We start from the raw sequence: 22871 nt of genomic DNA on the forward strand, positions 1-22871 counted from the left end.
TAGCAAGTGTAAGTACTTTGCAGTATATTACAATCACGGGGTTGTATAATAAAGTGCTAATTGTAACTTGGCTATAAATGTTACATTTTGTATGCAAATTGGCCTGTGGGGAATTATTTGGTGTGCCATTGGTAAGAATGCCAGCATTAGTTTGTAATTTGTTTGAAGTGACACACCATTATTACTAATGTCAGATGCTCTTTACAGGAAAATACTGCTTCCTCGTAGAAGAGGAACAATACTCTGACCAGTCTCTCTTCCTTTATAACATCGAGAACCCAAGCTTCCAGCGAGATAACAAAGGACCTCTAGCACATCGTGTAATTAAAATCCTCAAATCTTGTTGCATACTCACGGCGAAGGCTGTTTCTATTTTTGCAACAACATCGTGATGCTTCCCCGCTTTTCCTACAGTAACAGGAATGCAGGGAAACGGCTGCCTTACTGGGGGACACATAGGACAGTAGCAGCCACCTTAGCGCCTTCTGGAGCTGGGTGTCTGGGCAGGTGATGCAGTGTGTGGGTGAGCAGTTAGGCTGGATGGAGCATCGTCACTTCCTCAGTGATTGTTCCTCAGTTAACACGTGATGGTGGGGAGTGTGGAAAAGTGGGAACCAGCAGTGTGCACAGCTGTCTGCTCCATGAGTACAAAGTTCCTGAATTTCTAAGTGACCAGTCAGAGGCCTCACTGCGTTTCCGGTGACTATTACACATCATGACTTCAAACATGTGAAGCCAAACATAAAACTTCACGACTGACTTGGCACCATCCAGTGCTGGTGCTAAGATGCTCCTGAGTGCGGGGCTGCCCGCCCTCCCCGGTGAGGTTGGCTCGGTCAAGGCTGCGGAACCCCTGCTTGTTTCGCCAGAACAGAACCGCCACCGCTGACACGTCCACTTGCTAAGGCTGAGCTCCGTGTTCTGAAGTCCTCGGTCAGCAGGCACTAAGTGAATCACAAAACACCTCAAATTCTGGCCAGTGAGTTTTGTCTTTTTTTTTTACATCAAATGTAGTGTGTAGTCACCACTGTTGGACATACTCATGGTGCTTGGCAGCTGTTTGGATATAAAGGTTATTTTTAAAATGCCGCTTGCAGGTAATGGGAAGACGCAAGAGCATCTCGTTCTTCCTGCAGTGCTGGTGTTTCACTCCGTGAGCCCCTCTCTCCGCTGCAGGCCCACCGCCGGGGTTTCTCTGTCACCGGCTGGTGTGAGAGACGGGCTGGGGGATGCTCTCAGCCAAACAGGCAGCAGGCGAGGGAGTCAGGAGGGTAATTGATTGGAAGAATAAATCGGCAAGTTCACGCTGCGGCTGGAAAACAAAACCTCCCTCAGCATTTTAATAGATAGGCCATCATTAATTTTACCCCAGATTACAAGCATGCTTATAATGTTTCAACAGCTGCTGATTAATTGTTGGGCAGTGATAATGGGAGGATGAGACAATCTTGTTGATGGGAAGTTCGTGAAGGTCAGCAGATTTACGTGGGCACAGCTGTCCCCTCTAACCTCCAGTGAGATTGTCAGACCATAGTGTTGCCTTGAACTTGCTCTTTGGGGTTGTAAAAATGCTTTTTTCTTTTTTAAAAAATAAATTGGGCTGTCTTGTCATTGTAGCTGTTGCCTGCTTCCTTATGGGAATGCACTTTGCAATTTTCATATTTCAGATGGCCTCAGAGTGGAGCCGGAGGGTGAATCTGTTCTTGCTCCTTGAGCAGGCGTCTGAGACCCAGAGACTTGGTCGTGCTGGTGAGACTGAACCCCACATTCGAAGGGGTCCCTGTGTCTGCTACTTGTTTACACCTAAGTGTAACTTGTTTAAGCTTGACTTGTTTACACCTAAGTGTAAAGTGGACTTTGTTTTTAAGCCTTAGTTTCGCTGCCTATAAAGTGGAAATAATTTGTACCCTGCTGTCATGTTGGAATAATTGAAAGACTAGATCTCACTTCTGAGCATAGAGGCTGGCCCGGGAAAGGCAGACAATGGGTCTCTTCCTTCGTCAGTGCATGTAAGATCGGGGGGACGGGTTTCAATGGTCGAAAAGCAGAAATTAGGGAGCAGTTTCTCTTCCCTTGCTAGTTGTGCTCCTTCCTAATCAATCGGTGTGCATTTGGACCTTAGGAGCTTGAGGGCTAGATGAAGATGGTCAGGCCTCTAGCCTCTATGGCTGCCACCTGTGGCCCTGATTGTGTTAATGCAGAAGGCACGGGCACACATGCCTGATTGTGGCCTGATGGTGGGCACCTGCAGTGTGGCCTGGGCCTGCCTAAGTGTGTACACCTGAGCCTAGAGGCTGGGCTGTAAGGGCAGTCTCCCTCAGAAGGGAAAACAGCTGTGGTGAAACAGCTATGAGAGCCCAAGGAGAAAAGTGTACGGATTCGCTGGGGCCTTGCGAGCCTTCTGGCCCCCGGCCTGCTCTGCCCTGGTTGCTGCACTGCGTGGCTGTTGAACTACACTGTGTTACATGCCGAGTATGGATGTATTTGTTGCAGTGATGATTTTACAAGAATGTGTACATGAGTGTCCAGGATGCAGTATTTCCATGCAATAAGGTTAAAACTAGTGTTTTTGGATTTTTGCAAAATAAGTATAAAGGAAAAAAATCAAACCTGGGGAAATGTTAAATTACTGGCCTGGCTCTGTCAATAGCAGCGCCTGGTAGAGTCACCTTTCGGCAGCTTGTGTTCTCCGCAGCGTCCCAAGAGGACGGCGGCTGAGAATTAACAGGACTCAAATTTGAGCTTTTTAGTCCCTGGGACAAAAGTTGGCTGGTCGTGTGTGTGAGGCGGGACGGCCGAGTCGTCTTACCCGCACCGGGTTTGCGCCTGTGTGACAGTCCCGGGACTGAGTAGAGCTGAGTTAGTAGCCATGTGGGACCACCTGGGGGAGGCGTGATTGTGACCCGTTTCCAAGCTGCTGTCACAAGGGCGCAGCTTCCCGGTCCCTGACAGAGTAACACCCCCATTTCTGTTTTCAGTGTCTGAAATGATTTCAGGTGCCTTGGGGACTGCATCATAAAGACGGCACCCATGGCCTCGGTACGAAAGGGCTAAATGGAGCGTTTCAGCTCATCCGGATGCGGCTGCCTTGAAGACACCGGCGTGCGGGTGTCCAGGCCGGCGCTGGGGCCCTGGGGGGGAAGGCCAGCTGCTCGGAGGGCGAGAGCCCGCCCTGGGCAAACAAGGCCGAGCTTAGTGCTCCAGATTGCTGCCAACGGCCACGTGCTTTCAGTGAAAACACTGTTGACTCTTGACCACCGCAGGGGTCTTGCACTCTGGGAGGCAGAGCAGTTGTGGGGAGGCGGGGCGGGGGGCGAGCAGGTAGGTGGCTGCAGGGACGTTTGGTGTCGCTCCGGCCACACAGCATAGCTCCTGTCGCACTGTGTCGGGCGCCGCCCTCGAACCCAGCGCAGCCCTGGGTGGCCGGTGCATCTGCCGCGGGGCTGCCCACACGTCTGTTCCCTGACGCTGCTGCAGTCAGCTGGCTGGAAACTCCTCTGGGGAGTTGCCTGTGTCTGCTCTGGTGTCGGCCACTCACGGTGGTGGCCCCACAGCTGCTCACGGGTCAACTGAATGTCACCAACCTCAGGAGTCGCTGGCTTCCCAGGGTCTCACCGGGCCTTGGAGGTAGTTTGGAGCCCTTCCGTGCATTTTAAAATGGGTTTTTAAAATTTCACTAGGGCACCCTGAACTGCGCGTCTGTGGCAGTTCCACCGCCACGCCGTGCGCGTTGAGCTGGTCGCTGGGGAGCACGCGGCCATAGCCCAGACACCCCGGCGTTGCTGGTGTTGGCACCATGACCTGGTGCCAGCCGCCGTCCTTTCTGCAGTTTACATTAAAGAGCAGGGGCTGCGTCCTTTCCTTGGACAAAATAGACACGAAGCAAGCGTAGAATCGAGGCCAAATTGATTTGGACTCAAAACCAAGCTTCTCCTGGTGGGAAGGAAACCACAGGCGAGGAAGCTCCAGGGGCCCCGAGGCCAGTGCCTGGGCTCACCCGGGCCTCTGCCCACGCTGCAAAGTGCGAGGGCTCTCCCGCCCACACTCTGCTTCCCTTGGAGCTTCTTCTCGGAGGTTCTGTTTGATCATGTCATTGGGCAAAGATTGCAACATGCAGCTTCAGCTGACTTGTCTCCAGAACCACCTGCCCCTCTCCTGGGCCGGGGCCAGGGCCCGTGGGGTCCTCAGAGTGGGGCGCCTCGCGCCTGGGCTGTCTGCTTGCGAGGCCTCCGTGCTCAGCCACACGCGGCGGCCAGGCAGGTACTTGGAAAGCTCAGGTCTCCGCTGGTAAAGAAAACAGATGTCGTCCACCTTCACGTGGCCATGCGGGGAAGCCAGATGTTAACACGTAGCTTTGCAGACACATACGGGGATGTAAATTATAAATTTCAGGGAGAGAGAGGGTGTCGAGTAACAGGATAGCTTGTGCCTAAGCTCGCCTATGTTGAAGGACCGGCAGAGGCTGGCTCAGTCGCGGAAGCGGCACTTACCCGGAGACCCGCGCCCTCGGTGGGCGTTGGCTGGAGGGGCAGGGACTTGGCGCTGCAGACAGGACAGTCGGTGGAGGCGAAGGGTCTGGACATGACAGGAAAGAGCTCCACCTCCTCCTCAAGCGCAGACACCGGGCACTGCACGGCCTACAGGAAGGGGAGACAGACACGAGGAGCTTGTAGGTCCAGGCGAGGGGCGGACCCTGCAGTCCTCTGCCGGGGAATTCTGAGAGATGCTGCAGTTGGGACTTATTCCAGATTGGCATGTCCCACGCATCTTTTCAAAAAGTTGGCTGCTCTTCCCTATTCTCAGGCATCTACCACAGTGCTCTGGTGTGGGCGCCAGTGACAGAGGTGGGTGAGAAAAGGGGTAGAAAGAGCTGGACAGAACTGAGACACCTTCAGTGGCATGAGCCACGGCACTAGGTCAGGGGGCCAGTGTCGAGGTCTCCACTGTGTTCTAGCGGCAGACACCTCCAAGTGTCCGGAGCACAGCACTCAGCTGAGGTGAAGCAGCAGCTAAAAGTGAAAGATGCAAACGAAGAGCTGGGGGCAGCGGGGCAGGGCGCACACTCAGGTGAGCGGGAGAGGGAGTGTCAGAGACCCGGGAAGGTGAGGCGCGCCTGCTAGAGAGTGGCCGTGGGGGTGACCGGGAGGAAGGCTAGTGTGCTGTGCATAGATGGCCAAGTTATTTTCTGGCCATAAAGCCTGGGGTTCACCCTTCCACACCTAGACGCTGTGGCCTGCTGTGTTGCTCCGGCGTCTATGTGAAGAGCTTTGCCAGGCACCTGTGTTCTCTCTAAATATTGGACATTATTCCTATTTACTATGCTATTATTATTAGTTGTATTTCCCTTGGGTTAATTATGAAGGTAAAATATAAGGCTTTTAGTATAGCACCAGATATGTAGAAATGCTATTTAAGGTGACATTTTGTAGTTGACTTCCTTGGGGAAAGTGATCCTGAACACGGGCGACACTGTCATGCATGAAGCTTTAGTCGACACTTCATGGGAGCAGTTCCCCCTGCTCCCAATATAATGTATGTTTCTCATTCCTCTATCATTTGAGCAAGTGAGTCTTCATCAGACACTGAAAACAACACTAACTGGTACAATTTTATTACAATGGCTTTTAAGTTAGTTTTCCATGCTCCACAGATAATCAGAGTGCTCCGAGGAAAGAAATGTAGAATTGCTTGGGAATTCTGTTTTATCTTCAGTAGAGTCTCCCTATTCCTTACTGGTGCAACTGATACCATTGACATCTCACCCATGTTGCTTAGAAAAGCTTGAATGGTAACATTTCCTCACTAATAAGATTTGTTTCTCTGAAGTAATCATGGACAGCACTAGTACTGAGTGCACCCTTGATCTCTCCAGGTACAGATTGGGTTTTGGTGAAGGTCATGTCCCAGTATGAGCATGAGGAGGGATGAGGTGGAAGGAAGCAAGGTCGCTGGGACTGAGGTCTGACACCCCCCACCCCCCCGCAGGCTCTGGGGTGCTCACCTCTGTGGGAGGACTGAGGACAGAGCAGCAGCTGGTGGGGAGGAGGTGGCAGCCAGGTGCGAATGTCCTCCCTGAGAGGGTGGACTCGGCGCAGGAGTCCTCTGAAGTTGGGGTTATCAGCAGGTAGACCAGTCGGACAGGATGAGCTTTACCGGATCTGAGAATGTTCTCTGGGCGTGGTGAAGGACAATTAAGGCAAAGGCTTTTCTGGGAAGAGTCCAAGGGTGTAGGAAAGTCGGCAGAGTCCAAGAAAGGGACACAGTAAGGAGAGCAAAATGGGGTGGGACACGTGGAGTCCCAACCTGCAGCAGCTGAATCTGTGTGGATGGGGCTCCAGGAACCCACGTCAGGCTCCCTGTGGGAGGGACCAGACTGGCTGGCTCCTCTGCCCTTGCCTGCACAGCCAGGTGACCCGCCGCAGGCCCCTCAGTAGGTCACACCTCCCCTTCCAAGTCAAGTGCCTCAGACACAGCAGCACACTTGTCTTGGCCTCTCGTAGTGGAAAAGCCTGTCAGGGCATCGGGCTCATAGCTTTGGCCTGTCCTGTCTGGGTTTTGTCCCCTCCCTGCCTTCTGAAGTTGAGGTTTGTCGAGCAATGAAGGAATGTAAGGTAAGGTCCAGGGCTGTTCTCCGTACCATTTCAGCCACCCCCCCACCTCCCGCACCCCCAGGAGGCTCAGTCTTGTCCTCCTTCACCCTTACTAGCTGTGACCTGAGGGGAGTCCAGGCTGCAGGACTCACAGGGACACTCCTCACTGGATAACTGCCTTCCAGCTGCAAACACCTCCAAGTCTCTGGAACACGGCGCTTCAGCTGAGGAAGAACATTCCCCGACGCTGTAAAACTGGCTAAAACTTTATCTCAAAAGAATGCCTAGCAAGATGTAAATAATGCAGATGACTATTTAAAAAATACCTGTCACCCTAAGAATTTCTTGGCAGTCGTCATCATTCTAAACCTGTTTGGCACCCATAATTTTGCATAAGAGGTGATATTACATTCCTGGTTATATTGTAATTACATTCTCCATTAACAATGGCACATTAAATGATTTTAAAATAAGATTTTTAAATCATAGTAGTGGTTTTAATAGATACATACTTTTATAACCAATTGCCTAAAGAAAGGCATAGCTTCGGGACTGCTGGCATCAGATACTCTGTTGAACAACCTTACACAAATACCCCTCAGAAACTTTCCAATTTGAGGGTAAAGATGGTGCATATTAACTTTGCCCAAATGTTAAGATTTATGTTCAAGATGATTTTATAACTTATATTTCCACTGAGGTAGATGTGTTTTTTCCATACAAACTTAATACTGGTCAATAAATTTGACTTCTATTAGGTAAATAAAAGCTCCATTTTACTATGACTCATTTAAAGTTGCAGCTAAACTGTATTTGATCTATCTGCTAGTCACTGCCATTTCTGTTAGAAGAGAATGTTCCTTAAATATGTTCTCTGCTCCTTTTCCCCCTAGAGAATTTATTTTTTCTTAATGGTTTATAAGCAGTCTTAGTTGCAATTTTTTTTTTAATCTGTCATTTTTACCTTGCTCACTTTTTGGTATAGAATTTTTAAAAATTGTTTTTTATCCTACCCTAGTTACATTGATGGCTTGGCGTGTTCGCCTAGTGGGTGTGAATACTTTTGTACAGCCAGTGTTTAGTGGATGGCCTTGGCATCTGTCTTATGTCAATGGTTCCTAACTGAGCTGTTGACACAGTTAAGCCCTGCTCTTTCAATGGCGCTGTGCCCTCTATGGTGGCACCCCAGTGTGATAATGATTGGGAGAAAAAGATACAAGCTGTTGGCAGCCCGCCATGATCATCATTGAAAGACTTTTCACTGACCCCCCAGGTGAGTTGGGTGTAACTTTAGATTTTGAGATTTTTAGATTTCACTGCAAAGTTGGCTTGGCTCAGAGTTAGGAGTAAGAGTGCATCTTCCTTGTTAATCACCTGTTTACAAATGAACCAGCTTTCCTATTTGGTGATAGTTGGGTGAACATGGAGAGAGGTAGAGGGCTAGGAAATTGTCTATTGCTATATATCAAAATTACCTTAGCATTTCTTAGGGGCATAGGACATGTGCCCTGGGAACCACGTTTAGCATTGCCACTGCTCTCAGCCCCACTTCTAGATTGTTCTGTAGATGTCTGGGGAGAAACAAGTCCAACAGCATCATACAGCTTCACCCCACTTGCCTGCTAGTTGTGGCTATGAGGCATCTCGGCAAATCCCAGCTGCTGGAGAAAGACTTGACGTAGCTTATGGTCAGTTGATGTTATTTTGAGTAGGAAGGTACTGCGCACTTTGCACAGATTGGCTCGTTGAGTTTAGCATGTCTCAGATGAGGAAATGGAAACTGGAAAAAGTAGAATATCTTGACTCATTATTTGGGTAAGGAAGGGGCAAGACAAAAATTCAAAGTGATATTTTTCTGACATCCAAGTCTATGTTCTTCAGGGCTATTAAAAGAATTATTCTGTGACGGGCCTCCCCAGTGGCGCAGCAGTTGAGCGCTGGGTTGCGAAGCTGCCCGTAGCCTCTGCAGCGCCGGTTCGATCCCCGGCTGCTCCCCGGCCCCGGGAGGAGGGTCCCACATGGCGCGCAGACCTCTCCTGCCGCCCGCTGCTCCCCTCAGCAGTGTCCTTCGGTCCTTCTGCCTGCTCTGCTCCCCGCTCTGGCTCTGGTGAATTCTCTCACCCTCCCGCGCTTCTGACTGTGCCCAGGGCTTGTATAAATAAATAAATCTTAAAAAAAAAAAAAAGTTAAAAAAAAAAAGAGAATTCTGTGGTGTTTACTTTGAAACCATGAATATCCTTGACTGTCTTTGAATCTGAGAGGGACCGTCGTGAGCAGGAAATGCTGGCTCCCTTGTCTGTCCGCGGGGCACCTGCAGTGGCTGCAGCGAGGGGAGAAGCTCATCTTGGCATCAGCAAACTCACCAGAAACTTGACAGTGTTTTCTTTTTCTGATAGAATTTTTTGGCTACAAAATAGAAACTGTTTCTGTAAAACATAGCGCTTGAGGAAATGCGACCCATCATGAGAAAACTGGCAGATGAGTCACTCTAGTTACCCAGAGGGAGTCCGTGTACCCTGTGAATTCTGGGCAGTGACCCAGGGCGCTGCAGCCATAGTGATATTTTCGGGGTGAGTCTCTTTTTTAAATAAAAATGTCTCTCCCTCCTCAGTGCAGAAAGGAAAATGGTGTGGAAAGCAAGACCTCCACTTTGAGTAGCGCTGGGTTAACTACTTGGAAGCATACTGAGTTGCTGTGGGTGGCTTGGAGGGCTTGAGTACGTTCAGCCAGTTACTGTTTGTTTACTTTCACCATCAATAAAAATGTCAGGGTGGGGGTGATGTCATCACTGCCTCGTCTTACCGGGGAACCTGTAAGAATTTATGTCCGTGATTGTAGAATGCACTTACTTAATGTCCGATGCTGTCTGACGGCCACTCAGCAGTAACTAAAGCAGCCGCTTATCAATTACTCTTACCTATCTTTTCTGTTCTTCATATTTCTTAACCTTGCAATAACACACGGACAGCTGTATATGCGTCCAACCCAGAGCCACTGCGCGCTGCAGAAGATGGATAACTGTTGCAGGAGGAATTGCAGGAGGTTGCCAGATCTTCTGGTATCCGTTTTCTCAGAAGTCAATCTGACAGTCCAACATGAGTCTTACATTGAACTTATTTTGTTTTTATTTTTAGATAGAATTTCGACAAATGTTCTTTTAAAAAATCTCCATATGGACACTGCTTGCTTTGTATGACTTGGTGAGTTCTTATCCAAGTGCCTTTCCATTATAAAAATACTAGAAAAGACAAACTATACTAAATGAAAAAATGACAGTCACACATGAGAAGTGGAAATAACAGAACTTATTTTAGCAATTACGTTGAATCTAAATTGAACACTTCAGAGAATGATATTGGAGGGTTTGCCCTTGTCACTTCTCATGATCGATCTTCCTCTGGGCACTGGTGGGTCAAGGTCTGGGCTTGGAGGCCCAACCCTTTGCCAAAATGACACAAGTGCACTCGGTCCTGGGGTGACAAGATGTGTCCAGAAACCGCCTCATCCGCTGGCATCCGGCACAGCTGGCCCCGAGGACTCCAGCGCCCCAGGCCTAGCCCCACACATACCCCTCAGGCTGGGACCTGTGGGTAGGGTCTGGCAAGAAGCCAGGCCCTGCCCATCTTGATCATGGATGGCCTGAGTGCATGCGTGGCAGTCATTTTCCACTCTGACATCTATTCTTCATCCACTTTGTCCATCTTCATGTAATACATTGGATCGGGACTTGATCAGGGAGATTAGGGGACGGTAAAAATAAGTCTTGTGTTTTTACCCAAAATCCAAATTGCTTAAAATACTGTTTACCTTCCTGGCTTAGTTTTCCTCTGTTAATAATTTTCCTGTCTGAATAACAGCCACTATCAACTCTGCTGTTTTTTAGAAACTTTAGAATTTTGCCCAGAACTTCAAAACCTAACATGCAAAAGAAAACTGAAAGGATAATTTTTTCCCCTCATATTACTCAAAATGAGATCTGACAGAATTAAAAAAACATGGCAAAGAGGCTATTTTTATTTGTTCTGGTAGTTTCCATGACTCGCTTTTCCAAGTTGTGAATTGAAAGTTGAGTTTAGGCAATTCCTGTTAAATATTTAAAAATACTTAATTTTTTAGTCATTTTAGATTTGCAACGAAGCTACTACTCATTGTCTTCCCTCTCCTTTGCACAGCTCAGTCCCAAAGCTGAACCTGCAGTGAGAGGTGCCTCTGAGAAAGCTGTGACCACCCACAGGTGGTAACTAGGGGTGTAGGAGGGGGGTGAGCCCACGGAGTGAGTCTGTGGTTGAGTTTGAAGTTTGAATGGAACAAGCACGTTTCTGAGTCAGTCCAGTGTCTTCTGTGGGGAGCGCCAAGTATCTCCTGTCTCACACTAGATGGTCTTTCGGGAATCTTGATTCCTACATGAGTATTTCACGTGAAAACTTCCAAGACATTAGAATGTCATAAGGAAAATGCACGTCAGTGCTGCGTCATTTTACTGAAGGTTTCATCCCCATTTCAGTCTTGTCTCCCCATCTGGTGGGTTGTCACTTGGGCAGATGGCCACCAGCTGGGAGGCAGCCTGTGCACCCCCCATGGTGCTCAGCAGACTCCACCTGGAAGCGACCCGCACCCCCACTCCAGGCTAGTGCATGCTCAGCCGCTGACTAGTGGATGAAGTTTCCAGGCAGACCTTTGGGGATCCGGAGTCTCCATGTCCCCGTTGGCATCATGTCAGTGCACAAAGTTGCTCTCCCAGCTCAGCCCCCAGCGAGGGGGTGTCCTCGAAAGAGCAGTGAGCTCCGTTGATAAGAGGGACAAAGAGAGAGAAAGGGTGTCTTTAGAGGGAAATTCTGACACTAGTCCGCAGTTTGATGTTTAAGGAGCAGGTTCTCTAATGAACAAGACCCCATTATTAGGACCACTTTGTCCCAAAATAGGCTAGTGCTCTATGAGCCTGCTGTTAGTAATATGTGCACCATCCTACTAGCTTCCGAAATTCCCGAGTTTTTTCAAAGGCCAGCATGTAACCCCAGTTCTCACTGCCCTGGTCTCATGAAAAATCACTGAATTTTGCCGTCTTGCTCTTGTAGAAGCCTGTTGAGCTGTTCATCGTGGGTCCTCAACCTGGGTCAGTTACAAGAGATGTGAGTCTTCGGAAGAAACCCTGTCCTTTTTATTAATTTTTCTTATATGTATTTTACATCATTGTTCATTTTTAAATAGTGTTTGTTTCCCCCCCACCCAGGTATAGTCCCCACAGAATTTCTTCAAATCCCCCCTGCACCATCACCTCAGTCCCCTGTGCTCCTTCTGCTCCCTCTCCCGCCTCCTCCCCTGCAGGATGTCTCAGGTTTATAGTTTTTTGTATTGTTGTGTTTTGTATTTTTTTCCCTCATATCTTATTTGGTTCCTCTCTATTCCTCCTATAAGTGAAACAATCCGATATTTTTTTTTCCTCCTGACTTATTTCACTGAGTATCATTCCTTCTAGCTCCATCCACATTGCTGCCAGTGGTGTGAGTTTAACTTTTTTGATTGCTGAATAATATTCCATTGTGTATATATGCCACATCTTGATCCAGTCATCTATTTTTAGGCATTTGGGTTGTTTCCAGGTTTTCCCTACTATAAATAGTGCTGCAATAAACATAGGGGTGCAGGTGCTCTTTTGAATCACTGTTTTTGTGTCCTTTGGGTAGATCCCTCGGAGTGGAATTGCAGGGTCATATGGCAGCTCCATGTTTAGTAGACTGAGGAGCCTCCAGACAGCTTTCCACAGTGGTTGGACCAGTTTGCACTCCCACCAGCAATGTAGGGGAGTTTCTTTTTCTCCACATCCTGATTGGGAAAAAATCTTGGCACTCCATACATCTGATAAGGGACTGATCACAGAGATACAGAAAGAACTCACACAACTCAACAAGAACAAAGTAAACAAGCCAGTCAAGAAATGGGCAGCAGAACTTAAGACACGTCTCCAAAGAGGAAATGCAGATGGCCAACAGGCATATGAAAAGATGTTCAGCATCACTCACAATCAGGGAAATGCAGATCAAAACCACAAAGAGACATTGTGGCACATATCAAAAAAAACTAGCAACAACAAATGTCGGTGAGGATGTGGTGAAAAAGGGACCCTGTTTTTTTGTTTTTGTTTTTGTTTTTAAATAAACACCTGCTGTTTTCCTTTTTCTTTATAGATCCAGGTTTGGGGCAAAACGATGGAATAAAGTCAGAATGCAGAGTTGGGTAATGCCCGTAGATTCGTCGTTGTCTTGGAACCCCCTGTACACTATGTTGTCTGCAGACACGGCTGCTCTGCTCAGTGTCTCCATGTCCAGGTCGGCCACGCCTGGACGCCGCATTCTGAAGCAGAGCGTGATGTCTGTGGCTTCAGAGGTCGCACATGTGCGTTCGTGCTGAGACTGTCCCTAAACATTCTTTAGGCATTACGTTGAAGTTGGCTCTGAATTTTAATTTATAAATAACACTTCAAGATAATACATTCACCCATTATTTTGGAGCTTATGTTTGGGAATTTGATGGCGTGAGAGTGAAATTCTGGGTCCGAGGATTATATATAGTTGAATTTTTATCCTGTCACATTTTGTAAGGATAGGTCCTAGCAACATGGAGAGAGCGTACTGGAGAATGTTCTATTTTTGGTTTTTCTGTGTCAGGCTGTCCCGTCTGACCTTGTTTATCTCCAGACCTTGGCCCTGCCCCTGTGAAGCGCTTTCTCAGGCGTCCTGTTTCCCCTGTTTTGGCTGCTCTTGATAGCATCATGCCAAGGTTAGCCGGTCCCACGCGGACGCGGTGGGAAACGCAGCGGGCTCTGCTGTCTGCACACATCAAGGCCAGGGTCTGATAAGAGCTTCACAGGTGGCAGCAGCCTCATCCCCAAACAGAGCAGCTTTTCCCTAGTTCTGGTCGTGGCTGAGGCGGCTGATTTAAATCTACACTCACCATTCTCGACCAGTTCCGAGCCGCTGGGACAGGTGCTTAGTGGCAACATGTGTCTCCTGTCATGGGCACAGGGTAGTTCTAGACGGAGTCGGGCCAGAGCACAAGTCAGGGTTCCCTGCTGACGGATGTGCTGTGACCCGTCTAACCCCGGGGCCCTGCCTGGTGTCCCTGTCAGTCTCTGCTGCTTGAATGAATGGATGGACAAGAGAGACTCATGGCTTGGTTGTAGGAACCTGGTGACGTGTGCGTGAAAGCACTTTAAACAGGAGAGCAGACCAGGCAGGGCAGACAGCTCTTGCCTAGGCCGAGGCGCAGGGTGTGGGTGAGCGTACACGGGGTGAGGCCCAGAGACTGGTGAGAGAGCTGCGTCTCCGCTACGGTCTGTCTGAAGGCCCCTTTGTTGGAAGTGTACTCCTTGCTCCGTGGTCACAGTGCTGAATCTGGGGGGACTGACCCCAGGCGCCCCTCTGAAAGTCCAGGTGAAATTGTTTGTGCAGGAGCTGAGTAACTGCACGCAGCACAGATGAACAGGGGCTTGGGGAGAGAAGCACCAAGGGCCCGCGGAGACCAGGGCTGTGTCCGGGTTCCGTCCCAGAGCTGCCGTCCTCTGACTGACAGGCGCTTTCTCCCTTTCTGTTGGCTTCACCCAAACTCGCATCAAGGCCTGAACATGTTAGTTAATTGCTGGGTGAAAGTAAATCAGTCACAGCTTCTTGATGAGGGAGCTGATTTTTGAAATCCTTGCTGTTCCCCGAGTCTGTTACTAGCAGATCTACGACACTCTGTGAGCCGTCCCAGATGCATGGCTTTATCTTCTAGTTAACCCCCCCAAAATTCCAAAACTGATTTTTTGTGCTTATGTCTCACATTTCTGGTTTTTGTTAAATTTTGGGGTGTTGTCTAGGATTCAGTGTTATTGGTACTGATTCAAAAACATTGCTTGATCATCAACATTTTACTTACGTCATACTGAGGATTTAAATGAATTAAGAATCCCTCCTATTTTTACGACTTTCAAGTTCTTCAGCTGCTAACTGCCTTTTTGGTCAAGAATAGGTGTGTGAATAGATACAGAGGAAGGGCTGGGAACTATATATTTTTTAAATTTTATTTTTGCATAGAATAACTGGGGTGTAAGCCAGAGGTGCGGGGGGTGAGAGGATCCACCAGAGACAGAGTGGGGTGCAGAGCAGGAGGATCTACCAAAATACACTGCTGAGGGGAGCAGCAGGGAGATGGGAGAGGTCTGCAGCGCCATGTGGGTCAGCTCCTTGGCTGGGATGGAACTCAGGCCACAGTGGGGATAGCACTGAGACTTAATCCCTAGCCTACCAGGGAGGCCCTGAACATTTTGGTTTTAAGAATTGTTGAGATTGAAATTATCCTGGGACTCAGGTGGATATTCCCAGCAGCAACTGACTTGCTAGTGTTTCCGCAATGATTTCTGGGTCCTCATCTAGACCTTCCTGGATGTCCCTTTGCCACTTCAGGCATCGGTCTCCTCTGCTTGGCCTAAATGACTCCTCAGAGCCCTGTCCTTGGTTCTTGGCTCACGCCAAACAGGGGGCGTTCTCTACATTCCTCTAAACACAGGTGATCCCACAATGCACTTCTGATCTCCTAGGCTCTTCCTTGACAGCAGATGTTGACAGGTGAATGGGGGTTGGAATGGCGAGGCGGCCTCTGAGAACGCCTGGCCGTGAGTGCATAGATGCTGACCTTCTGCCTGCTGGCTGGGAGGCTGGTGTGAGCTCAGTTCAGAGCAGGTGCACCGGCCGTTGTGAAAGGTGGTCACTGGTAATGACGGGTGGTGGTTTCAGAATTCAAGTCACCAGAAAGCAATTTTGGATTTCCCCTTCCAGACCTTTGATGATGATCTTAGCGGGAGTTGTACAGGTAACTGCTCATCTCCTGGCCTGCGAGTGTCCAGTGGTGTCTCTGCCTGTGCTCCCAATGCACTTTTCTCCTGTTTCATCAAGATTAGGTGTTCAAAACGATAGTGACGCGTGCACCAACTGCAACCATAATGCATTTTGACACAATACCTTGGTGTGAAGAGAAACTCAACAGGTGAGCCTTCATGCCCCAGGGTTCTAGATGCAATTGTCATCGAAATCACGCAGCTCTTTTCTGATACGTGAAGGTGTCTCCTGCGCTGTCCTGCCCCCAAGAATGCAGCGTCTATGCTGAGCACTTAGAGAATGAGGCCTCCTTTCTCCGTAGCGGTGAAGAAGCTAAGCCCTGTGACTTGCAACTCATAATGGCTTCTGCAGAAGTGACCACTCTCGGCACTTGAATGGGGATATGTAATGAATTGTTGGAATTTATTTGATTTAAATGAGTCTCATGTTGCGATAGAATAAGTAAATGACAGGATCATACTCTGAAAGGGGGAAGTCAGGGTAGTTTTTAATCCCTCTTGGTGGGTAAAATAACAGTCTAGTTAATGTGTTGCTGCTAAGATTTCTTGGATATAAAATATATATATATATAAGAAAGGATCACTGTGGGATTAGAGAAACGTTGTCCTGTGACGGCTGTTCAATGGTGTAATGGTATTGTGTAGTTTCCAGCAAGTGCCCAGCCTGGTGCCAAGCCCAGCCCCTCCACACACACACCATCTACTTTGATTCCACCTTCAGGACTTGAGAATCTGGTTTTCTACTCCATCCATGGTTAATAAGCTTTGATTGAAGTCTCATTAAACACCAAGACATTTTTGTACTTTCTTGAAAGTACAAAAATTTTTGTAAATGTTTCCAGGGCTCTGTTTTACATTAATGGAAACCCAATGGTCTTTTAAAAAAAATCTATTTTGCTTAGTTTTGAATTTTCATAGCAGGCTTATGGTTTTATCACTGTTTGATATGCAGATTTATTTATTATTGCCATCTGTTTCAGTGAAAGCTGTTTAAGTGCTAAGCAGTTGCCTGAATGATGTTCAGGTCTGCATGGGGGGTAATTTTGGAAACCAGAATCCAACAAAGACAAATACTCTATTACTTGAGACAAAGATCATCTACAAATTGGCTTATTTAGCATTTTGTTGTAATCCCACCACCAGTGCCATCTGTATCTGAGTTCTGAGGATGTTCTGTCTTTTCAAGATTGATTATTAATAAGCATTTTCTTGTGACTAAATTCTTTTTAGCCTATCTAGAAGATTGCTAGATTAATATTATAACTCAGTGAAATTTCGGCATGCTAATTAATGTCTTTATAGCCTCTAGGTTATTTTAACAGTCTGAGGCTGCAAGTATAAAATTATAGCCAACTTGAATATAACCAAACATTTCAACAGGCTCAACTGCTAAGTTGAAGCCGAGTGAGAACCGTCTCCTTGCCTTGGAGATGGTCCATCGGACAGAGCAGATTGAAGAGATGAATCCTTGAACCAGCCTCGCTTGCCTCATTCAGCTATTCTTAGCCTCTGTCTCTGGCTTCATTTGGTCTGGAATGTTCTTGGAAGGGTGTGATAAGAATCCAGTCATAGGACTCAGATCCTTTCTGGCTCAATTTGGTTTCACTCATGTGGAATAAAAGTAACAAGAAAAGTCAAACCAAAAACCAACCCTAGAACCATGACGGTGAAAGGGATAATAACCCCAAGGGAGAGGCGGGGTGGGGGCCCAGTGTGGCTGCTGTGTGGTGTGGTCCTAGACCTCTGAATCGTGCAGTGAACCAGCATCATCTCGGTAAAATGACAAAGGACCATTTTAAGCAGCCCTCATGTCCTCATGATATTTAATGAGACAGGGCAATACCTGGTGCCTGCCTTCTGTTGCATGCTTTGTAAAAATGTGTCCTACAGTTTCAAAGTCTCATCTGTTTCAGAGGGACTGAATGCAAAAGGCCAGTCACCTCCTATCTTTGCCTTTTTTCAATTAAAAATATTCGATTAATCACTATCCAATTACAAATTGAAATGAGCAACTATTGCTTATAAATTTGTTTATCAAAGCAGAAATGAATAATCAAGTCCTGAGCTCTTGGAGTCTCTCCCACTTGACTCTACATGATGCATGTCTTTCAAGTCTCCATCAATAGATCGATCTGTTTCTAAAGTTCAAGCTTTCAGTCTATTTCCCTGATGAGGTCTATCAGGCATTTTTCTGAATTTGTTGCTGTTCTTGTTATCTTTCTACTCAAAAAAATATAAATATCTATGGCTTATGTCTATTTCTGTGGGCTAGCTTTCTAAAGGGAAACCAAATCAAAGGCTATATGTATTTTAAAATTAATATTTTTCAATAAAAAAATGAATTCTTACGACAACCTGGTGGAAGTGGCGGGGATACTGCCAAGTGAAATGAGCCTAAAGGAAAAAGACATACCGGATAATTTCACCTACTTGTGCGGTGTAGGGAACAGGTCAGACTAAACCTAGCCAGTAGCAAGTGAATGCCTGGTGTTGGGGCCTCGCCTTGCTGATTAAGCTGCTGTGGTGTTCTGAAGCTGCATTTCTCTTTAGTCATTTAATCCTCACTTTTCTTTATCCAAATACATTTGCTGTCTTCATAATAAAACGCATAGCGATGCATTTCAATCACCGTTGAGATCAAATCATTCGGGCCTTACTGCGGACACTTGAACAGGCCCATTTGCAATGTGTCTCCTCCCCCTCAGCTCATCACGTTTTGCTGCTAGGGCCCTAATCACTAACAGGTGTTTTCTATTAGGAAGCCATTTGCACCTCTGTTCTACATTATTGCTCAAAAGGCAATACCTGAAGGGTTAAGTCAGCTTGTGATTCTTAAATGAGGGTCTTCAACTAGGGCGTGGTTTGTTTACAAGACTCCTTGATGAAAACCAATGTGCAAGTCCCTCCACCATCACTTTCACATAATTGATTTGCGATAGAAGCTAGAACCACGGCAGCCCCTGCACGTGTGACACTAGTGTGTATTTGCACACGCTCTGCGGCCTGGTCTGAGGAGGATTGATTGCTCTAACCCTGTGAAACCGCCTCACCTACTGCATTCACCTTCAATGCCACAGAGGCCGAGAATGGCGCTAAATGATTTCTTTCAGGAATTAGACAGTAAATAGAATTAAAATTTGCAGCTCAGTTGCCTGATTCCAAGGCAGACGGTCTCTGACACCAGTTCTTAATGGACACAGGAGCCTGCAATATTTCAAGGCAAACAACACTTAATTCAACAAGCAATTTGCGTCTCCATGGGCCATGGGCTGTGTTTGCTGAAGTTTTAGTGGAATTTGTCTTTGATTAACATAATGGAAAATGAATGAGTTCTAAACAAATTCATTTTTTCCTGGAAGGAAATTGAAAAAAACCTTTTAAAGCAGACAGCTCATGGAGTACTGAAGAAATTCCTTGTTAGTGTTAAGAAATGTTTCTCGAAGACTGATCAAATTTTAGTTTGGAACTCTCAAGCGCAACCGCGGTGGGCATTATGTCAAGTAGAAAACACCAGAGGCAGGAGGACGGACAGGACCTTGCATGGCTTAGATGAAACTCTCTAGTCCAGGAGGCAGGTGGCTGCCGAGGCTGCAGGGAAGGGGAAAAGGGACCTGTAGACCAAGGTTGCAAAACTTCGCTTCTGCAAGATGAAAACCTCTAGGGCTCTGGCTGCATCAGCCTCTTGTTGATGACACTATATACTGGCTGCCTCAACCTCTGTTAAAACTGTTTTCCTAGAACTCATTCAATGAGCTTTAAAGACAGGGTAGCCAGCACAGATCATTCAGTGACTACCCCTGGAATTGTATCTGCCCAGGACCTCCGGGTGGGGTGGACCCTTCCTTCAGTGGACACTTGTTTGGCCTCAGAACAACAGCAAATCCTGAGCTGATTTTCCTGCTTTGCTCTGAGTCTGTTTTGTCTAGCCTGTAGTTTGGCTTTGCTTTTGAATAAGCGTTCGCTCCATTTTTTACTGTTGATACTAACACCAAATTATTAAAGGGTAAGGCTCCATATGTTCATTTCAGAAATATCAGCTCCATTTTGTTCATTTTAAATTCTGGTATTCACAAGACAGGTTATTATTTACTTTTAACTTGCAGTAATTTACATCCTTCCTGCTTTTTTCGTTTTGACTTTATTTTCAAAGAACTTCATCTTATGTTTTTTATTTTGTTAAATGACTATATTATGCTCATCTCCAAGAAGTAAAGAGAAGCAGAGACTGTTTCAGCACAGCAAGGGAGATGTGGCATTGATTTTTCAAGACAATATACCAAAGGTTTGAGAATTGCTATTTGAGTCTAATAGGAGGTGACTGGAAGTATCTCATCACTGGCAGCATCATCTACTAAGATCCACCTGCACAGGCTCCAAAAAAAGATTGGTCCTAATGTGGAAATCAAAATTGTGAAATCTCTTGATATTTGCTCTACATGTTAAAATGTCCCAAAATGTGCATTAAAATTGCAGATTTTGCATGGAATTGACCCTGTAGAATTGAGGGCACGCCTTGAATTGACTGCAAGGACACTGCACCGTACTGGATACGTTCAAGCCAAGGGTGGGTGCGGACGAGTGGCCGTTTGGTGGTGTTTGTCTTGAACAGTTCCGCCGGACTCTGACAACATCTCCAGTTGACAGGGGACCGAATCCAGGCAGTACTATTCTCTCCCTACAGGAGAGAATAAACATAATTGGTCCTTCCGACACTTTAGTATTGAGTTATCCATGCGAGTGTGACATCATTGTCATTTAATTTGTAGTAACAGTATTTATATCGTTTTCCCTGCACCTGCAGATGTCATCCTTAATGCTTAGCCTCTAAGTGGTCCTCCATGCCCTTAAAGTTGCTCATTAGGAAGGTCACCAGGAACCTTCTCAGATGAATGCAATTTATCAAACATGTTTACACTACAACAACCTTTGCAGCAATTTCTTTAAAATAGCATTTCAACAATTTCTGTATCTTTTCTGTTTTCCTATTCTAATTGCATTTCTCAAGGATAGGTAAATACCTGCTTTCTGCTTAGTTTTTCAAATGCTCCTTGGGACAGGAAACATGGAGGCAGAGGGCGAACCGGGTGCTCATGGTGTAACAAAACCAGTGTGAGAATAGGGAGCTGTCTGCTCAGGGTTTGGAGATTCACCTGGTGGGTGAGGTCTGTTGAGGTATCTGAGTTTTTCCTGCTGGTTCCAAATGAACGTGTGTCATATGGAGCCAGTCTCTCCCCATCTTACTACTTTCCTACAGGCATCCACAGCTTCACCTTTTCTAAAATCATAACACTGATGGAAACATAAGTTGGGAATCTAATCCTAGCGTCGCATGTAGAGTTGAATGTGTGAAAGGTGGCCGCTTGGGAAGCAAGTTGACTTAAGTGAATTGTAATTAGTTTCTCTCCGATCACCAGTACCCATTTATACTTAACATTGAAATTTACTAGGTCTCTGGTCCAACATGTCCTCTAGGGCCATCGGGCTGCCATGTCCAGACAGCTTCCCCTGGTTCTCTTGATCATTCAAGAAGCACAAGGCCAGCCTGGCGTGGTGAACAGCGATTGGCAGCTGCGTATGGAGCTTTATCTTTTACTGACCATTTCTCCACAGTGTCTCATTTGACCTTTACAATATCTCTGTGAACAAGAACTTCATGAAATCCACACAGGAGTTTCACTTGACCTCATTTAGCAATAAGGAGACTCCGTCCTCTGTGAGCTGGTCCTCCTCAGTGCTCCCCGACCCAGATCCTGCTCCTCACTGTGCCTGGGGAGTTTGCTGCTCGTCCTGCCACGACACAGATGCATCCATGTCTTTTTCTCCAGAAGACTGGGTACTACTTCCATACACGATCCCTGTTTTTCTGGACATAATTACAATTATTCCTTCTATAATGCAGCCACCGTACAATCGTTACATCTCCATTTCATTGCTTTTTATGGTTAATTCTTGTAGTTTCTAAGGCTGCCATAACAAAGCAGCACAGACTGGGTGGTGGAACACAACGCTGTTTTCTTACAGCTCTGGAGGCTGGATGTCTGGACTCTGGGTGTTGGTAGCGGTGCTCTCTGCAGTTGAGGGTGCTTGTTGCCGCCTCACTTCTGGAGCTCATCCGTCTAGGCCTGCCTTGCCTTGGGGCACATCCCTGCCATCCATCTCCTCCTCCCTGTTGGCTCCACCTCTGCCGTCTTCCTGCTTGCAGTACCTCTGTCAAAGGATAGCTGCTGCTCATAAGGACACAGGTCACTGCATTAGACTCCTTGGGGCAGAGCACCCTCATATCACCTGATGACATCTACCTGGACCCCATTCCAAATAGGGTCACTCTCTGAGGTTCTGGGTAGACATTCATTTTTAAGGGACACTTTGATCGGCATTCCTTGTAAGTTAAATTTATTTTAACATAAAATGATTTTGGTATTTTTGTAACTATCTTTTGAGAGGCAGATGGCCCCCTTTGTGGAAGTGGCTAAGTGGGCTTTCAGGGCATTACAAGAACTGCTATTAATTCCATATTGCTCTGAGGATATAGCCCGGTCTCTTCCACCTCATCCCCTTCATCAGAGTTTGCAACACATTCAGAAACTCTAGGTTTGTCTGATGTTTGATCTAACTGATCTGCTCAGTGGGTCACTGTCTCGTGTTCCTCTCAGTGGCTGGTGATTCTGCCACAGGCCGCCGCCTCTCCCCCTGTGTCTAGCTGTGCCTGGTCTTGCCCCGCACCCGGACTGGTCAGCCTCGCGGACATTCTGCTTTCCCGGATGGGGACTGGCGGGGGGGGAGTCGATGACACTCGCTATTCACTCACATTTCCTGGACTGTGTATGTGTCCGCAGTGTTAGCCCTTCTGGGGAGATGATCCTCAGATGCTATTGTCTTCAGGGGAAAGACATTTCTTCCAGGGCTTGCTCTTGTCTAAGGATCCAGGGACCTGCTCCCTAGTGGCCCACCATGGACACTTCGCCAGGACTGGCACCAGGAGCAGGGTGAGTTTCACTAGGGTTTCAACAAGCACCGCCAGCTCCAGGGAGAGCAGGGCACTGTGCCTTCCTACCTCTCCCTGCTGGGGGTTGTTGAAAATAGGAATTATTCTTGTCGAGCAGAATGTTCTTGCTGTGACACACATGCCCCTAATGACTAATAATTCTCAGAAGAGATTTAGCTTAAAAGTAGATTATAAAATTTTGGAAAATTACAGCACCAACCCTTTTGTTCCAAGAGAATAGAATCTATAATGAAGAGCCCTGAATCCATGTCCTCTTTATTTTCCTCTGGTTTCCAGAAACTGGTCCAACAAAAAAAGAGTCCTGTTTTCTAAGCTCTTTGTCCTGTAATGGAACAATAGACCTTACCGTAGCTTTTGAAACAACATTAGAAATTAAGGGCGTCTGTGAGGCAGGACTAAGTTC

At 47.1% G+C, this 22871-nt stretch overlaps 2 long non-coding RNA genes across 3 annotated transcripts in view; both read left to right on the top strand.

Annotated features, from left to right (window-relative positions):
* Positions 1–12309, top strand: part of LOC119259602 (uncharacterized) — a 50365-nt gene extending 38056 nt beyond the window's left edge. Inside the window, exons 3-6 of one of the 2 annotated variants that reach the window (XR_005128509.2) lie at positions 9725–9790; positions 10763–10824; positions 11666–11719; positions 12275–12309. This is a non-coding gene — a long non-coding RNA (uncharacterized LOC119259602). Of the gene's footprint in view, positions 1–9724; positions 9791–10762; positions 10849–11665; positions 11720–12274 lie in introns of those variants that run through there. The other variant, XR_008554226.1, reaches the window with a different exon arrangement.
* Positions 1–22871, top strand: part of LOC129146883 (uncharacterized) — a 138864-nt gene that overhangs the window by 68401 nt on the left and 47592 nt on the right. The window lies entirely within an intron of this gene.

Source organism: Talpa occidentalis, unplaced genomic scaffold (genome assembly GCF_014898055.3).
Source record: "Talpa occidentalis isolate TD23 unplaced genomic scaffold, MPIMG_talOcc4v2.1 talOcc4.5, whole genome shotgun sequence".
NCBI classification, from domain to species: domain Eukaryota; kingdom Metazoa; phylum Chordata; class Mammalia; order Eulipotyphla; family Talpidae; genus Talpa; species Talpa occidentalis.